At 34.1% G+C, this 14,080-nt stretch overlaps 1 long non-coding RNA gene across 1 annotated transcript; it reads right to left on the minus strand.

The window, feature by feature from the left end:
• Positions 1 to 3,260: 3,260 nt before the first annotated feature.
• LOC140184677 (uncharacterized) lies at positions 3,261 to 4,271 on the minus strand. Its single transcript, XR_011881978.1, has 4 exons — positions 4,063 to 4,271; positions 3,692 to 3,791; positions 3,557 to 3,610; positions 3,261 to 3,427 (listed from the first exon to the last, which is right to left on the minus strand). It is a non-coding gene; the product is annotated as an uncharacterized lncRNA (long non-coding RNA).
• Positions 4,272 to 14,080: the final 9,809 nt, after the last annotated feature.

The raw sequence follows: 14,080 nt of genomic DNA on the forward strand, positions 1-14,080 counted from the left end.
GTGCCCTAGTAGTGAAGCAGAGAGGATGGAAATGTCTCGAGTACCGTATGCATCAGCGGTGGGAAGCCTTATGTATGCCATGATCTGTACAAGACCAGATATTGCTCAAGCAGTTGCGGTAGTAAGTCGATTTATGGCAGATCCAGGTAAAGAGCATTGGAATGTTGTTAAGAGGATCTTGAGATACATCAAAGGAACCTCGAATGTTGCATTATGGTTTGGAGGATCAGAATTCATTGTCAATGGATATGTCGATTCAGACTTTGCAGGTGATCTTGATAAACGAAAATCTACTACAGGCTATGTGTTTACACTTGCAGGAGGAGCTGTAAGCTGGCTATCTAAATTACAGACTGTTGTGGCTTTATCTACTACAGAAGCTGAATATATGGCAGCTACACAAGCATGCAAGGAAGCTATTTGGATCCAAAGGTTGATAGAAGAACTCGGGCACAAACAACAGAAGATTTCTGTGTATTGTGACAGTCAGAGTGCCTTGCACATTGCAAGGAATCCTGCCTTTCATTCAAGAACAAAACACATTGGAGTACAATATCACTTTGTTCGGGAAGTAGTAGAAGAAGGAAGTGTTGATATGCAGAAGATTCACACTAAAGACAACCTAGCAGATGCCATGACAAAACCAATCAACGCAGAAAAGTTTGAATGGTGTAGATCCTCATACGGCCTATGGAATACATAAGCAACATGAATTTTGAAAATTTATCAAAATTAGCTTTAAGTGGGAGATTGTGAAAATTAGTAAAGCTAATTTTAGAAAATAAATAAATAAATAAATAATAACTAAATAAAATGAAAGGTAATAAACAATCCTAGTTTATAACCTTAGGATTTTAATGGTTGAAAAAGAAAAGAATTATATACCTCTAATTGATGGATGGTTCATATTGAAGAGACTCACCTATAAATTGAGTTTTTCTTTAATTCATTTCAATCAAGTCATCCAGATAGAATAACATAAGATTTCTTTGAGTAGTTTTCTCCTATATTTGATAGAGAGAAGTGTGTTCTCCTTTTGTCAAGAGAGAGTGTTATTGTAGTCTCCTTGTGATAGAGAGAAGTTGTAATTCTCAAAGAAAATTATTCAATTATTTCCATATTTTATACAAATTTTTAATTTTTCATCTCTATATTTTGCTGTGTCATTTGTCTGGTACCTAACACACATTGTACAAATAGTCCATTGTCTCCCTAGCGGGATCCAATAAAACAATAATGTATGGCGCGCAATAAAGAGGAACTTATCTAACAACCGAAAGAACCATAAATAAGATTACTTTAACTATGTTTGAATGGCTTATACTTTTTTTTTTTGTGAAGATCAATAATTTTATTTGATACATTTATCCCCTCAGTCATTTTTCCATTTACTAGTTTATCAAAGAGACGAACAACAACTTTCCTGATAAAAGCAATGATAAATAATCAGAAGGAAATTGTCATGGATGAACCAGATACGATAACATCAACTGAAAAAATGCAAAATATGATCTGCTAGTGAAGACACAACCTTACCTATATGGAGAAATTGACCTTCCACGACTGAAAAAACCACGATGATAAATATATTAAAACTGTAAAACCTCTCTAGACTTCATATATCACAACCATAGAGCAACATAGTGTTATAATTCTTTACCTTGTTCAGTCATATGCGACTCACCACCATATATTTCCCCAGTAGAAATGTATATTGGAGTACTTGAAGGGTATCCTAGAGCAGTAATAAAAATTCCAACTTCTTTTGGAGTTAAGGGGCAAAGTCCTTTTGACCTTTCTTCAATAGGATTAATGTACTTCCTCTTCCAATATGCAGTGCGCTTTCTACAAATTTCTTCAAACATCACGAATCATAGAAAGACATGAGATTTATATAATGTTATATAATCATTTTGAGGAATCCATACCATTCAGCTTCGCTGTAGATAAATGATATGTTCAACCAGCCAACACTAAATGCAACCATGTCCTTCTCATAGCCTAAATATAAGGACCAAATGATCTCATCCTCTCCACCAAAATCTACAAATAAGCAGAAAAACTATTTCAAAGAAATGGACAGAGCAACATAAAAGTCAACTGGAGTTTAGGATCTACTTATATACCTTCCCCATTTGTTCAATTCGAGAAGAGAAACGAAGAGCTTCAAAACAAGTTCGGCAGCGAAGCTTCTGAATATCCGAAGGTAGTTTGTTATTTGGCCACCGAGAATCAGTTTTGGAAGTTCCGAATAACCTAATGAATTTGTCAATAACAGGTTGATTGCACAATATATTAGGAATCAAGGTAAGTAAAATATTCACATAAATTTTAAGTAGTAAATATCAATAGATTTAAACCAATACATACTTTGTAAAGATCTCACATGAAAGCAATCTCATTTTCATAGTAATCCATACCAGACCAGCTTTTGAATTGAATCACCATGTGTGTGTTTGGATTACCGTTTATAAATGGACGAAAGTTTGTATAAAATTGATTTTGCAAAATTAATTTTGATTAAAAATAAGTTAGCGTGGTTTATGTTTGGTAATTTTTATTTAAAATTGAGTATATTAAACTAAATATTGTTTGAATTACATTATTTAAAATCACTCTCAGATGAAAAATTATAGAAAATGACATGAATTTAAATAATTATTTTATGTTATTTTATAATTTTATTTTAGATATTTAAATAAATTTTAATATTTTTTTAGTATTCTGAGTACTCTTTAATACTCTAATAGAATTGATAGAATCATAATTTAAAGTAAAAAAAAATATTTCATATAAAAAAATAAAAATAACAGTAAAAAAATTTATATAAACAAAAAATAATAAGAATTTTATAAAAAATAATAATATGCATGAGAAAATATTGAAGAAACAATATTATAAAAAAAACAACAAAATTCATCTTATAGATAACAGAACACAGTTGGTACATAGAAATAAATTTCAGTTCAATGTGACAAGTTGAACGCAAAAACTAGAAATGGTAGCTTTCGGTAAACGTAGGTAAATAGTAGAATAAAGTTTACATTTAGAGAAAAAAAATCTAACGAAAAAGTAAAGCTTTCAAAAAAACTAAACGAGCTTTATTTTAATACTCTAAATGCTAAACTAAACACATTCCATTTTGGTGGCATGAACTAGATTTTTAGGTAGCTTCTTAATGATTTTTACATCATTAGCTAAAGAATTAATGAACCACTCTTCATCAAAGATATCAGAAAAATTGCAAACAAAAAAGGGACTATAAAATCTAATTATAAACAGAATCCAAAAAATAGAGAGAACTTTTAACTGAAACATAATAGAAGTTGATCAGCTAACTATCGTCCTGCCAAAATGATTTCTTGTCAAGTTCCGGAATTACATGAGTGGCGTTTATGGTGCGAGCTACAGCGACCATATCACATATCTACAGCGAAGGAAACAAACTTTTAACATTAAAATTTAAAAACTAGTCCAAAACAATGGATATAGACTTTATATACAATCAAATATCAAATATTTGTATACGAGAGCTAACTCGAGATAGAAATCAGACCCCGGTATGCATTTGGTTGAGACCTCCATTTGTAACCTCGCTATTCAGGATAAGCTGGATAAACATTCAACTTGTCAAGGAGTTACCAAAGAAAATTATACTTGAAAAGTTGCAACAAAAATTTAGAATTCTTACTTGTATAATTAGGAGTAGGCTTAGTGCAGGGCAGAAAGCCATGATTTGGTGGAGGCTTTCACAGTTTCTCATAATCTGAATCCCATCTTGAATCATTCAACTGTAAAAAAAGGAGTCAGAACACTGAAGTTGAAAGTTTTGTTTGCATGATTTATAATATTCACCAAAGGTACACAACACCTCAAAATAGTTGAGAATCACTAAGCCTCAAACAACTCAAATTTAAAAGGTTGAATGAGTGAAATTTAACCAACTTTAATTTGTTTCTAACAGCAACAGTGCATTCTAATTCTTGTTATTAATTTGATCACATTCTCAGCATCCAAATAAGTCATAATAAATCAGCTAGAAAGGTTAGTAATGACAAAAACCTTGGAAGCAGCAAATGTAGCCTTGGATAAATATGGCGGCGCTCGCTCTCTCATCCATCTTTGCGGATCATGAAACTGTCAAATTTTTGAAATTGATTTAAAAAAAGGGACAAAATAAAATAAAAAAATTATTTTGATCGCTAAGGATCAAACCAAATACTATACAAAACTTTGCACTTATCCTTGATTTATTAGAAGGATAACACTAACAGGCACTGTAGAGCTTTTACTAACCCCTTTATAAACCATACTTATATTTAAGTAGCATTTGGTTCTTGTCATAAAAAACAGAGGTGGATAAAAAAATGGTGGGGACAAATGCATGTCTTGACAAAAGCTTCATGTTGTCCCTGTGTCGAGACAAATTCTAAGATAACTTGTATACTTTAAAATAGAGACGCGAGACATGTCTTGACTTGTGGGCAGTTTTTAAGCAAATTTGTGTACTATCTAAACCATAGTTTTCAGAACTGGACCGGATCGGCCGGTTCAACCGAAAAATCGAATCTTATATCGATTCGGTCTAAGAGTAGGATCGTTTAAGGTCGAGAACCGGAATGAACCGGTTGAACCTAGAACGAACCGGCCAAAATCGGTGAAAATCGATCCAGATCGAACCGCTCAGTCCCAACCGAAGGCAAAGCTACGACGCATCTGGGTTCTACAAGTCCACCATGCGTTTTTTGGAAAATTTTCCAAGGCAAAGCTACGACGCATCTGGGTTCTACAAGTCCACCATGCGTTTTTTGGAAAATTTTCCAAAATGGCTCTGCAAGTCCACCATGCTCTCCAAGGAAGGACATTTATGCCACCAAAGTTGCAATGGGTTTGAACTCCTTACACCAAGGTTGCAAGAAGGACATTTATGCCACCAAGCTACAATACTTCTTAGTAATATGTATCCAAATTATAATACATATAGTAACTTTTTATTATACTTATATTCAATTAATTTTAATTTAAAGTCTCTCATTTTTAAATCAATTATATTTTATTTAACTATAAATTTTATTAAAATATATATATTAAAAAGATAAACAAAAAAATTATTAATCAGAAATTATTTTTTCATGATTATATGATATCTATTAATATTATTTTTTTAATAAATACTTGTAGTATATAATAATAGATAAAGACTCACCTGCAGTTGCCTTCATATGAAGTTGATAGTTGAAAATCATTAGATGATATTTAGTTAAACTTGTCAAATATCTAACTATTTTTAAATATCAACTTCACATGAAAATTAACTGTATGTAAGTTTTTATTTATAATAATATAATAATATAATAAATATAAATTAATTAATAAAGTATTAAAATTTAAAAATGATAATTATTTTTATAAAAATAAAATAAAAGTACTTATAATAAAAAATAATTAAATTTTACATAATTATTTAATTATACCGAGTTAACCGGTTCGACCAGTGACCTACCGGTTGAACCAGTAACCCAGTGACCCAGTAACCTCACTGGTTCGATCACCGGTTCAGTTCTGATAACTATGATCTAAACAAATGGAAGGCAAATTTTTCTTGCACCACCACATACCCACCTGCAACAAAGTGCAAATTTGCATTCAACTTGACAGGCAAAAAGGAAAAAATGAATATATTTATGAAAAAAAATTGATGGATACTAATACGCATATCACCGTGGGGAGCTCTCACCCGGGAGGAATCAAGGGAGAGAACATAAGATGAGATGACACCACATCTAACTCAAAACCTTAAAGTGTCAAGTAAATGGGTCTCTCATCTTATAAACTCCTCACTCTTCCTTACTTTCTCTGATGTGAGACTAATTTCAACACTCCTCACACTTGCAATACTAAAAATCTCATCTTATAAAATCTTCACTCTTTTTTGTTTTCTTTGATGTGTGACTAACTTCATGCACTCCTTACACTTGCAACATTAATAGTGATAAAGTTAGAGAACGAGAGAGGAAGAAAGCTAAGAGTGACAAGAAAGGTAAAATCGATGAAATGAATCAATGCACAGTCACTGTAGTACCAGGGTATGCTAATATACATGTATGAGTTACACTTAGCTAAGTCTAACTATTCATCTAGTATAACTAACTAAACAGCTTCTAACTACTTCTAATTCTAACTGACTGAGCTGGCAGCTGAGTAAACTACAATCCCTCAAACTATCATGTGAAGAATTGAGCATTATTTCACAGCAAGCAGCCATCAGCAAATCAAAGACAGAAACATGAAATTATGATATAAATTGAAAAAAGGTTCCCAAGTTATATATCAACATCAAAGAAAGGAAAAAAATTCACACGAAATAAACATTTAATTCATTCATTTCACAAGAATTAAGAAGCTTCCAAATTGTATAAACAAACAATAATAGCAAAGAGAAGGTATAACAATTCTTATGAGACTGAGGAGAGTGAAAGGATTAAGAAAAAAAACACGAATCTGGGTCTTCTAATTCATAACTTTTTTAAAAGAACAAACAATGACAATTGAAATGAAGAATAAATCAAAAGGGATTCAGAGAGCAGGAACCCATATTGCCAATTCTGATATCCATGACAAAATTAAGAAAATTTTAAAGTCAACTGTACCTTTACGGGTATGGAAACGAGTAGGCTTGCAGTTCTTGGCCTTGTAGGCTTGTAGTAACCTTGTGGAGCACGTTTTGATGATAGAATATCCAATGAAGAAGTCCTCTTCTGTTCAAACTCGGGGAACTTGTGACTCGAACTCAGAGAAAAGAGATAAGAAATTCAAATTGGAGAGAAATGAATTTGGCAGACAAATTTAAAATGATGAACCTCACCTGTAAAGAGTATGAGATTGATGTTTACTTCATAAAGCTAACTTAGAGCATAGATAACCTAATTAGTGTGCTAAATTAATGTTACATATAGCTAGTTTAGGGGTATCAATATCCCCCCTCAAGCTGGATAGTGAAAATTCACTAATCCAAGCTTAGAATACATCTGCTTGAAGGGTTTCAGAGGTAAAGCTTTGGTGAATAGATCAACTGTTTGGTGAGCTCAAGAGATTAGCGGTAGCTTGAGTATCCCAGCTTGAACCTTTTCCCTTATGATATGGCAATTCACTTTTATATGTTTTGTTCGCTTATGAAAGACGGGGTTGGCGGCGACATGGAGTGCGGAGTGATTGTCGCAGTACATTGTGAAAGACTTTGGATGGTTGACATTGAGGTCCTTGAGGAGATAGAGAAGCCATTGTCCTTCAATAGAACCAAGTGCTATTGCCTTGTATTTGGCCTCGGATGAAAAGCGGGTCACCATGGCTTGTTTCTTGCTCTTCCAAGAGATGAGAAAAGTGCCAAAAAAGAAGCATTGACCACAGATAGGGCGATGTGTATCGGCACAGGTTGTCCAGTCAAAATCTGTGTAGCCAGATAGAGAGATGTCAGAGTCGCCGCTGAAGAAAAGACCAGCTGCTGAGGAGCCTTTGAAGTAACGAAAAATATGCATGTTAGCTCTATCATGATCATTAGTAGGACAATTTAGATATTAACTAAGTTTGCTGACCGCAAAAGAGATGTCCGGACGTGTGTTAGTAAGGTAGATGAGGCACCCAATGAGTTGCCTATACTTGGTTGCGTCTTCGAGTCTAGTACCTGAAGTCTTTGTAAGTTGAGAGGTGCAGCACATGAGAGTGAAAACAGGTTTAGATTCTAACATACCAAAATCTTTGACGAGATCAAAGGTATATTTCCGTTGATAAAGAGCAACTCCCTTGCCATTTTGAGCAATTTCCATGCCAAGAAAGAACTTGAGTTGGCCAAGGTCCTTGATGGTAAATTTCTTGTCAAGAAAGTGTCTTCAAGTTGTTAATTTCTTGCATGTCATCCCCAGCCATGATGATATCGTCAATGTACATTAGTCATGCTTAGACTGCACATAGCCTGTTGTTGTGAGGACAGAGTTGAGCTTCAAATTTCACTGTTTACTCGCTTGTTTGAGTCCATAAAGAGACCTTTTTAGTTTGCAAACAGTATTGGAAGGGACTTGTAAACCTAGTGGTGCTTTCATATAGACTTCTTCGAGTAAATCGCTATGTAAAAATGCTGTATTGACATTCAATTGGTGGAGGTGCCAGCCCTTTACTGTTGCAAGAGCCATGATGAGTCTAAATGTTGTCATTTTAACCACAGGACCGAATGTATCGAAGTAGTTAAAATCCATATTTTGAGTAAATCCTTTCGTAACAAGTCTTGCTTTGTGTCTTTCGATGGTGTCATCAAACTTGTACTTTGTCTTGAAGACCCATTTGCAACCTATTACCTTTTTTCCAACAGAGAGGGTTGTGAGAGACCAAGTTCTATTACTTTCAAGAGCTAAAAGTTCATCACTGATAGCTTTCTTCCAACAATCTTTCTTCACAACTTCTTCAAAAGACTTGGGTTCAGTGTTGGATGATATGGTGAGGAAAAAATGTCTCTAAGATGGTGAGGGTGCATCATATGATAAGTGAGCAGAAATTGGATACCTGCAATGACTATTGGCAGTAGCTTTAGAAGATGAAGTTTGCATGCAATGATAGTCCTTTAAGTAATGTGGTGGTTTTGCATGGTCTCTCATTCAATTGTGAGTGTTGTGTACTGGTGTATGAGGTAATGGTGCTGTTTGTGAAGGAGGAGATGAGGATGCTTGAACCAAAGTATGCTAAATTAGTGAATTTGAGGAATTTAGTGTGAGTGTGTGATCAGACTGTGTATTAGGTGCCAATGTTTGATTATGAGATGATGAACTATGTTGTTGTGTGTGATTATGAGTGAGAGTGTCTAGTGCATGATATATATGTGATGCATGAAATGTAACAATAAAAGGATCTATTTCTTCAAAAATAGTCAAAGATGAAGTCAAACGCCTTGGTTTCTCTATTGGAATGTTCGTGCTCTTTGTGATAAAAGGTTAGATTCATAAAACACAATGTTCCTTGAATGAAAACTTTTTTATTTGTTAAATCAATCAAAATGTATCCTTTAGTGTTTGGTTTGAGTTTGAGGAATAGACAATTCCTGGTTCTACTGTCGAGCTTCTTCCTATTTGCTGTCAGTGTGCAAGCAAAAGTAAGGAAGCCAAACACTTTTCAGGAGTTAATGTCAGGTACCCTTCCATATAAATGCTAAATGGTGAGTTCTTTTTAAGTTTAATGCTAGGTATTCTATTCATCAAGTGCACAACATGGTCTATTGTATGAGGCTAGAGACATTTGTGAAGATTTGATTGGAAAATAAGACCTCTAGCAATATTAAGAATGTGTTGGTGCTTCCTCTCCATAACGCCATTTTGTTGTAGATTTTTCGCACATGAAATTTGATGAATGATACCTTTAGATTGGTAAAAAGATTTGAGATTAAATTCTAGACCATTGTCAGATCGAATGGCCTTTATTGTTTTGCCGAATTCAGTTTCTATCAAGAAAACAAAATTTTTAACCAAATTTGAAACTTCATATTTCAGTTTGAGAAAGTGTACCCATGTATATCTACTCTTATCTTCAACTATTGTCAAAAAATATTTGAAACCATTAGTGAAAGGAATGGAAATTGGCCCCATGTATCAAAATGCACTAAATAAAAAATTTTATTAGATGTAGTAGAACTTATAGAAAAGGAAAGTTTCTTTTGTTTAGAGAAATGACAAACATCACTAGTGCGGATTTTGAGAATATCCACAATTGAACCGGCAAATGCATCGGGTCGTCCAAGTAATACCTCATGTGAGTGAGGGTCGATCCCATGAGGACTGATGAACTGAGCAACAATGATCGGCTGATTGGTTTAGTTAAGCAGACAGAAAAGTTGGTTTTGTGGGTTTCAAAAGCATTAAACGATAAATCAAGAATAAAGGAAGAAAATAATGTGTATGGTGTAGAAATCAATTAGAGAAATAGTTAAGGTATCAAAGATGTTTACTTTTCTGGATTAAGTTTTCTTACCAACTATTTTAATCATGCAAGATTCATTTCATGGCAAACTGTAATTGACTAAACCCTAGTCTCTTAGTGATTTAGTCTCCTCTAAACTTCATCAACCGCCAATCTCTTGGTCACTTGATTCCGATTAAAGGGTTAAGTTCAAATCTAGTTTATGGCTACAAAAACCCTAATTATCCAAAGCTAAATGGATTATATGTCACATATCCAGATTAGCCCAAGTAATTAGCAATTTAGGAGGAATTTGATTTAAAGCTGTGTTTAGGTGAGAGACCTTTCCCAAGGGTCATAAGAACGCATTTAGAATAAGGGTCATACTCTCATTCCATCCAGATTCATAAAATAAAGAACGAAAGTAATCCTTGAAACTGAATCAATACATTAATTAAAATAGAAAAGCAATAGTCGTAATCCATAGAAATAAACAAAGCTCCTAACCTTAACCAAAGAGGTTTAATGGCTCATGACTTACAGAGAAAACAAGGGTTCTGAAAAAGTGTAGAAGAGAATATCCAAGTCCTATAAGAGAGATGCCCCTTGAAAGGTTGAATCATCTCTCTTTTATAACTAACCTAATTTGATTTGAAACTAAAATAAAATATTAAATTCTAAATCTAAAAGATTTTGTTTGTAAATAAAAATAACAAAGATAAAGATAAGATCATAATTAAAAGCTAAATCCGATTAAAGATGTTTCCTTAGGTGATTTTGACCCGCACTACTGGTGTTTAGCCCTAGAATTGGCGTTCAGCGCCAGAATTGGCAGTGGCTTGGGTACTGGTTCTATCTTCCTTAGCGCTAAACACCAAGCTCGGCATTTAGCGCCCTTCATGGTAGTGATTCCAGAAGAAAATTATAGAATATTATCTATCGTTGGAAAGCTCTAAAAGTTGGCTTTCCAACGCCATTGGAACCGCGTTAATTGGACCTTTGTAGCTCAAGTTATACTCGTTGGAGTGCAAGGAGGTTAAGGTTAACAACATCCACTTTTTTCCCTTTTTTTGCACAAAACTTTGTCAAATTTGTTCGAATTTTACCTGAAATAATAAAAACACCAAAAAAAAACTTAAAGTATCATCCAAAGAAGATTTTAACACTAAAATATAATTAAACTTACTAAATTCTAACTAAATTTAACTAGAAAATAAGCAGAAAATGGGTATAAAATGCTCACGCATCAATCACATGGTTGTGCAAATTCTTTACAATCGACAAATGGATAAAGGTCATGCATTAATTGCAATGTATCTTTTGGTATATGACCTAGTCTAAGGTGCGACAAATTATTGATATTGCTAGTGCAACTTATTGTGCTATTGGAAAGAGAAGTATCATTGTGGCATGCTCCATCATGTGTAGTATATGGAACTTGTGATTTTTGAATGAGAGATGAGATAGAATTTTAAACCACTTAACTGTTTGGTTGAATAGTCAAAGTGTACAATCCTCTATTTTCCTTAGCTGTGCTAATCGTCCTCCATGTACTTAAATCCTATATCTCACAACTCTTGTCAGTGAAAGAAGCTTTGCAATGTAAGTTTTGAGTTATTTGAGAAATTGACACAAGGTAGAAATTGAAATTAGAAATGTATACAATATTTGTAAGATAAAAATCTTTTAAAAAAAGAATGGTTCTTGAAATAGAAGTGATAGTATGATAACCATTAGGTAATTTTACCAAAATTGGTTTTCTATGACTGTAACTGATAAAATCAGTGAGTGTGTGACATACATGATCAGTGGTTCCTGGATCACGTATCCAAGAGTTGGAGTAAAATGATTTTAATGACAAGAGGTGTGATATGTGTGTGCTCATGTGTAGTGTGTGAGTAAGAATACCTGACTCTGAAGAATTGATTGTGGCACTAAGAGACTGAAAAGGGGATTGTTGCAGTAAAGTTACGAGTGCTTGTTTTTTTTATCTTGAGTGAAAGAGAGCTCAGCATTACTACCATCTTGCTGTGGAACAAGGGTTTGACATCTACTTTCATCAGGTTTTGCAGTGGTCATCACATTCATTGCTTATGTGTTGTTGTTGTTGTTGTTGTTGTTGTTGTTGTTGTTGTTGTTGTTGTTGAGATGGAATGGAAAAGCATACTTTTTATAGCATGTGTCTATAAGATGACTAGTCTTGTGATAGTAGAAGCAAGCTTTGGATGGTGGTCTTCCAAATCTGTCACCTCTCCCTCTAACCCTTCTACCTCGTCCCCAAGTAGCCAGATTCTGAAATCCAAGAGAGGTGTCAAAACTGGATTGAGCAGCTAGAATTGTTTTTGAGTCAAGAATGTCAGGGGGTGTTTAATTGTTGTTCTTGCTGGGTCAAGAGTGCAAATGCATCATTGATTGTTGGGAGTGGCTTCATTAACATGATCTGTGATCTTGCTATAACATGTTGTTCATTGAGACCCCTTAGAAACCGAACTAAGTAGCTGTCTTTTCTATAGTTTCTAACAACGTTGAGTCCACAAGTGCAAGATTCTCCACAATTGCAATGAGGAATTGGCCAAAATGTGTCTAATTCTTGCCATACAGCTTTCAATTTAATGATGTATGAAATAAAGCTCAACCCACCTTGTTTGATGGAGAACTACTCTTGCTCAAGTTCATCTAATTCTAAACACGTACCCCTGAGAGTATCAATGTTGGAGATCACGCCAAATATCAGCAGCATTGTCATTCCATATTACACTATGAAGAATTTCTTCACCGATCGAAGACGTTAGCCAAGACACTACATGAGTATTGCACTTCTCCCAAGCCATGAAATTGGGATCATTTTCTTGAGGTTTTGGGAGACTATCATCCACGAAGCAGAGTTTGTTCTTTCTATTCAAAGCCAATATCATGGCTCTTGACCACAGGTTGTAATTATGAGGATTAACATGACGTTAATAATGGAGATGCCAGGATTTTCTCCATAATGCAAGAAATAAGGGATTGATGGGTCAGAGATAGAATTTAAGTGAGTTCTTGGCATATGCGTTTGAAGGTTGGATATTTGAGATAACAAACGAGCTAGATTTTGAAGATCAGAAACTGAAAAGGTTAAATTTGGGTCTCCATTGTTGGATCCTGGATTCACCACGATTGGAGGCTCTTGATTGTGTGCAATTGTTGTTTAAGAAAAGATAAGAAAGAATTGGGGATGGAAAGATGAAGCAACAAGAACGGAGCCACAAGATGCTCACCGCACTATGTTCAAACTCGGGAAACTTGTGACTCGAACTTAGAGAAAAGAGAGAAGAAATTTATATTGGAGAGAAATGAATTTGGCACACAAATTTAAAATGATGAACCTCACCTGTCAAGAGTGGGAGATTGATGTTTATATAGTAAAGCTAACCTAGAGCATAGTTAACCTAACTAATTTGCTAAATTAATATTACAGCTAATTCAGAGCATAGCTAACCTAACTAATTTTCTAAATTAATGTTACATATAGCTAACTTAGGGATATCAACATCTTTCTTCAAAAAGCTCTTCCTATACCTAGAATCAGCCCTAGAGGCATCTTTTCTTCTCCTCTTCAATAATGAAGATAACACATGAAAGAGATCCTTGCATACCCAAGGAATAGTAGAACAAAAGAGAGAAAATTATATACCTGAGATTGGGAACAACTCACACTCTTGTTTTGTCCCTGTTGGGGAGCTGCACAATTCACATTGAGAGTTTATTTTCTGCTAGTTAAGAATCTGTATTTTCTTAAAATAACATATAAAATCATGAATAAACACATAAACATGCTCTCATGTAAAAATTCAAAACCATCAACGAAGGTCATTATCACAGTAATAACGTCATTTTCACATCAGTAGTATCAACCTTCCCAAATCAATAAGCTCGTAACATAACATCAACAAGAATTAACATACCAAATTAAGAATTTTATAACTCATATGCCGCAACATAGCAAGAGCAACAACCAATGAAATAACAAAACTAATTAGTTATTAGAACCAAACTGATAATTGACCCGATCATACAACTGGATTACTGGTTCAACTCGTAGATCATTGATTCATCCGGTTAACCTGGTCATAATTAAAAAATATAAAATTATATAAATAAAATT

Source organism: Arachis hypogaea, chromosome 5 (assembly GCF_003086295.3).
Source record: "Arachis hypogaea cultivar Tifrunner chromosome 5, arahy.Tifrunner.gnm2.J5K5, whole genome shotgun sequence".
Classification (NCBI taxonomy): Eukaryota; Viridiplantae; Streptophyta; class Magnoliopsida; order Fabales; family Fabaceae; genus Arachis; species Arachis hypogaea.